The following is a 6,006-nucleotide window of genomic DNA, read 5'->3' on the forward strand; positions in this document are numbered from 1 at the left end:
AAATATAAGTACCAAGTTATATGTCTTCAGTCCTTACCATCCCTCTAATAATTATTGATTTTGAAAGCCCCATTCCAAATAGACACACCTATTAGTGTAATAATTAAATTAGGTCATGAAATAATTTAAACCCAGTAAAACTACAACATTTTAGTTGGGTTAACATGTATGAACAAAGGAAATAACCCAGGAAGATTACATAGTCAAAATCTAATGGAAATGGAGGAAAAACTCTTATCCAAATAATATTTATAAATTAAAGAAAGTGTGGTGGGAGAATAAGCATTTACACAATTATCAGCATCATTTCTTAGCTCTTAATTAACAATTACATAACATATTGATGCTCAAAGATACTAATCTAAAAATTACTTAATTCTAGCAATCAATCTAGGAATGAGCTTTTACACCCAACCAAAGGCTCAATTTCACATCATCTTTCTATAGTTGAGAACCCCCTAGATAGGCTATGATACCACAAGGGGAAAATTGTCCACACCAAGATAAATGTGGTTGAGTGAAGGCATATATCATTCACACATAAGCATAGATTAGAGAGCTCTCTTCCCTATTGACCCTATGGCTTCCACAATCTTTATATGCCTACTAGATAGCTAGCATAGTAATTAAAAAATTCTCTTAAGAGTAATTAAGGAAATCCCTTCATTTCTCTATAGTCCCTTGATGATTTCGTTTCCCGTTACTTCTCATGCTCAACCAACACACATCAAATCATGACCCACTTTTCCTAGCTATCTTTACATATCTCTTGAAATTATATGGTGAGAAAATTTCTCTTTTGGGGTAACAAGAACACACCAACAGTGAAGTATTTGGGCATTCAAAATGCAATTTAATTTTCCATAATGTTGCAACCAACATTCCGCTTGGGATTGGAAACATTTCACTCACAATTTTCATTACTTCTATCACTCTTGCACCTTTTCTCTCTGTGTCGAGGCCCTCTCTATGTGTGAATTATTTTTTACCCTTTTTCCATTTATGGGTGTATGTGCCTTCCAAAATTTTCCATGTTCTTTACAATCTACTATTGTACAACCCCCATTTCTACCTCTACCTTTTTTTGGGTGGTCTTAAAATACCAAGGAATGTGCTTAACCCATTCCTTCTATTAAATTCTAAATCAACATTTCAATGACCACCCCATCTTCCCCAAGTATGAGGGTGACTATTCCAACTAGCTAGTCATTCACAATCAATGAGCTCTTGGGCAAAAGGTAAAAGTATCGTATTTTAATTCAAATTTGAAGGAAAGTCTTTGTTAAGAAAATTAAAAACTCACTCTTCTTTTCCCATTCATGGTATCTTAGTTTGTATTAGTTCTCTCATTCTTTTTCAGCTACTCAATAGTTTAAATAATCAGGAAAATACACATATATTATTCCTAGTTTAACCAACTCAATGTTCACATGCCAATCTAGATGATAATGGAATAATTAATTATGATTTTAATTGTAGTGAAAATAGGGGTGTTACACTATCCATCTATTTGTCTACTGAAGGTTGATAGGTGCACCAATACATGCAAATGTGTTTCATTGTAATTAAAGCACGAGGGATACACTCAATGAACCTCTGACATAGCATGTGAATTCATGGCATACTAAACAATACCCTTAATTTGACTAAATATTGGAAAATATATCTAAAAATAACTTTATTTAACCTCCTACCAATATGAACCAAATATTCCTTCCCAATTTAAAAATCCCCTACTTTCAATAGATATTATAGGCATCCATTTTTTCATTAGAATTTTTTTATACCCATTCATATTTTTTCATTAAATTTTAGCTCCATATTTTATACATCACATATAAAAACCCTTTTCCCCTTCTTATATGCTCAATAAATTATGTCATTATTTCCTCAATATATACCCCCCAATATCAATGCACGTGGTATGGCATTGCTCCCCCAATGAATACCCTGTGAATTGAAGACTATGTTCTAGTTTTGTGTTAATCAATAAAGTAGTCAAATTTGTTTTTGAAATTTGTATATCTTTTACCTAACTTCTATTTAATCCCGCCTTATAATACTCAAACATTCTAGCCCTATAGTTTGAAATATGATATATTCAACCTTGGGAATTAGCAATGGAATCTACAATAGTATGTGATGATTTAGTAAGTGAGATGAATTAGGGATCTTCAGTGTTTCTTTAACCTTGTCTTAAGCATCACAATGACCTAAGCCCTACCTCATTTTCAAATTTTAAATTTGGTGATTGTGGCATGTGGTTCACTCTATCTTCATTTGTTATTTGTGGGTTCAAATTTTGTTCGTGTAGGATCCATGTGCTTTATATGTTTATTTTAAAAGGGAAAAAATATTTTTAGTTGTTTTCATAATTTAATTTTTTTATTAAATATCAAAAGAAGAATATTTAGCAAATCTACCTAGAACCAAATAAATAATAATTCAATAATGGAGATCAAACTTTTCTATAATTCCTTCTCAAACTACTCAAAAGTTCCAAAACATGTTGAGCAATAGGGTAACAATGGAACATACCATGTGTATTTTTCCAATTAATAGACACAAGAGAACACACATACTTAGGAGCGCACACATGCTTAGGAACATCCACATGTTCTTGAAAACCCTAATATGACCATGTGTATTTTTCTAGTTAAATGACATAAGAAAACACACACACTTAGGAGTGTAGACATGCTTAGTAGCATAGACATGTTCCTAAAAACCCGACGTTTCACCCATGCCCATAAGAGTTGGCAAGCTTGTGTGGTGATTTAGAGAATTACAGCGATATAGGATCATCAATTCACGTGTGTTTTCAAGAATGTGAGCATGTTTTTATATGTGCAAATTCCCATGGGCCTTATTTCCATAGTTGTATCCATCGAATTCTTGTGAATGCCCATAACTTACAAATTGATGTATTACTTACAACCATAAAACGTTCCACGATTATGATCTAGATTGGATCTTCATATTATTTTTCATCTATCATGATACTTTCTAGGTGGAAAAATTAGAGGAATTGGTTTGTACACCCCATTTTAGTAGCAAGTCTCAAATTGAAAAATTGGGATCTAAAACCTTCTAAAGTAATTATGAGGCACCAAATAGCATATTTTTTGGGTGATAGGTCTTACAACTTATATGGACACTCTTGAAATTGGTCTACACTTTGATACCTTTCCAACAATATAAAAGATACCTCAATTGTAGCTCATATACAAAATTTACGCCTCCTAGTTAACCACCATGGTACAAGTGGATGCCACGTTGGACCTCATTAATCATGCATGTGGTGCTAGCCACATGAGGGATTTCAAGAAGAATCTAGAAGTTCCAAAACCTTATTGCATTAGGGGTTGAGGAATTCAAGCCCTTAACCTTCCATGGCTATTAGCCTACGTTAAATATCGAGTTGCTAGTAGCAGAAGGGATTCCATTATTTTGAATTGTGCTTGTTCGACAGATGAGTAAAACATCTAGTAGTGGTATTTTAAAAGCATAATATAGGGGAAGGAGGAATTTGTAGAGGCCATTTAGCTACAGTGTCAAAGATGTGTCAGAAATAACTCCATAGGAGTGCACATTCCTTTGTATGTGTATTTTTATAATTGAAGCAAAGAGAGAAGATAATAGACCTTATGTTCTGGTTGGGTCTTCTCATGTATTGGCTTTATCAATATATAACTTGTGTTTGTTGGTATGGATGGTTTTTTTATGTGCCTATTCTATCCATTTCTTATTTTATAAATCTGAACAAATATAATAATTAATTAATTTATAATATAATGAAGTAAATTTGTGTAATCTAAGATTTAATAATATTATAATATCATTATGATGAATTTTTCTCTTGAAATATCCATAGCACTTTACAGTATGGCAATCCTCCGACATAATTCCTGTTCTCAAATATAGTATCTATATTTTTATAGGAGTAATTATATTTATATATATTATTGTATATTACTTATTATCTCTATATAGTTATCTTTGATGTCGATTGTTAATATTCACTAAATTTTAGTTTTATACTTGATAAGGTTTGAAAGAAGAGTTCCTAAATCTTCATAATTTTGATGATTTAAAAGGTTAAGAAAATCAATATTTTTACAATATTTTGAAATTCAGAATCTAACATAGGCATAATCATGTTATCCTAAGAGAGTGCTTTTTATACTTCACCTTCATAGTGTTTGGTTGTGTTATATTATTTCCACGACTAGCCCACGTAGTTAACCAGGGGTTAGAGGGGGGCCTCACAGGCGGTTTGAGGTGTACCCATAACCCCACTTTATGGGTTTTGAGGCAGCGCCCCAGAAAATTCTGGTTTTGGACCCTATGTTAGGTTGGGCCGACCAACCTATGGTTTTGTGCATAATTTTCGCACATGTTTTTGGACGCGATGGTTTTCGGTCCATGGTTTTGGACACGATGGTTTTTCGGTCCGTGGTATTGGATGCTTCGGCATGTATAAATATGTATTATAACATTGAAAGGAACATAATGAAAAAACAAGATGGTAGTCCTGGTTTTGGAATCCAGGGGAAAATCTCTGTGTATATGTGTTATGCTCTCGCATTGTTTATTTTCTACATTTTAGAATTTGTATGTAGGTAATTTCTGTACGAGGTTAAAACCTACATTTGGTATCGGAGTAGTTTTGGCTTCAAGGGGACACCTTTGTTACTGAGGGGTTTCGCTCAGGCCTATGGTAGACCTTGTTCAGTGGGAGATCTGTGAGATTGATTCTAGTGGTAAAAGAAGATGGCGAGCAGTGGAAAGATAGAGATCGAGAAATTTAATGGTCAGAATTTTGAGTTGTGCAAACTCAAGATGGAGGATCTGTTGGTGGATAAAGATTAGTGTATCATGGTAGATCTGGGTACTAAACCAATGGAGTGTCCGATGAGGAATGGAAGAAGTTGGATTAGAAGGAAAAAACCACAATACGATTGTGTGTCTTAGATTCAGTATTTTTGAATGTATCAGGGGAAGCTACGGCGAAGGCTTTGTGGGACAAGTTAGGAACTTTGTACCAATCTATGTCTCTGGTGAATAAACTGTTCTTGTGGAAAAAGCTATATAACCTGAGGATGAAAGATGAGACTCGATGAAAGAGCATCTGAACGCATTTAAAGCACGCGAAGGTAGGCGGGTGCGAAATCAGTCTCAACCGTTGGATCATCCATTGTAGATCAACGGATGGGATTGTTCATGCTTGTCTGTGGGTCCTAGAGATAAACAACAGGCTGCTTAACACAGAGAAATGGTCCATAGTTGTTGGATCTAATGGACAAGTTCAATGGTTAAGATTAAAAGGGCAAGTCAGGAGTTGGCGAGAAGTGGGTGTCCTTGACATCAAAAGACTTTTCACTCTGGCCATTGGGCCGCAGGTTAAGAAGTCGGACGGATGCGATACCCTTATTTTATTGACATTTTTTGTTCTTTTCGGGTCTGTTTCCTGATTCTTGTTGCTATCCTTTGTTAAATGTAAGGTATGGTTGTAGGGAGGGAGGCATGGGCTTTGATCCCAGTTTTGAGGTTTTGACAGGGTCTCTCCATGGTCCATGACCATGCGAGAGTACTTGTATTCTATGTACTCTATTTGATGATTAATGAATTGGAAGGTCTGACTCTCGCATTAGCAAAAAAAAAGTGCATCATTTTGTTGTGTTATCTACCAGATTCGTGGGATAGTCTGGTTATTGCAATAGGTAGCAATGCAACTACCTTGCTGTTTGATGAAATAGTCTCAGCCTTGCTGATGGAGGAGATGAGACAGAAAAATATGCAGAGCCAGAATGGTGATGCCTTGTCTGTACGAGGATGGTCCCAAAACAGAAACAAAAATAAGTCATTGAGTGGGAGATCTAAATCTAGATGGAGATCTAAATCTCCAGGAAAACCTATAAAGGTGGTGTGTTGGAAATGCAAAAAGGAAGGGCACGTCAAAAGGGACTGTAAATCTAAAGCTCCTGATAAAGGAAAGCGATCTAA

The sequence above is a fragment of the Pinus tabuliformis genome, chromosome X (genome assembly GCF_031772625.1).
Source record: "Pinus tabuliformis cultivar Carrire ecotype Pingquan chromosome X, CPIR1, whole genome shotgun sequence".
NCBI lineage: Eukaryota > Viridiplantae > Streptophyta > Pinopsida > Pinales > Pinaceae > Pinus > Pinus tabuliformis.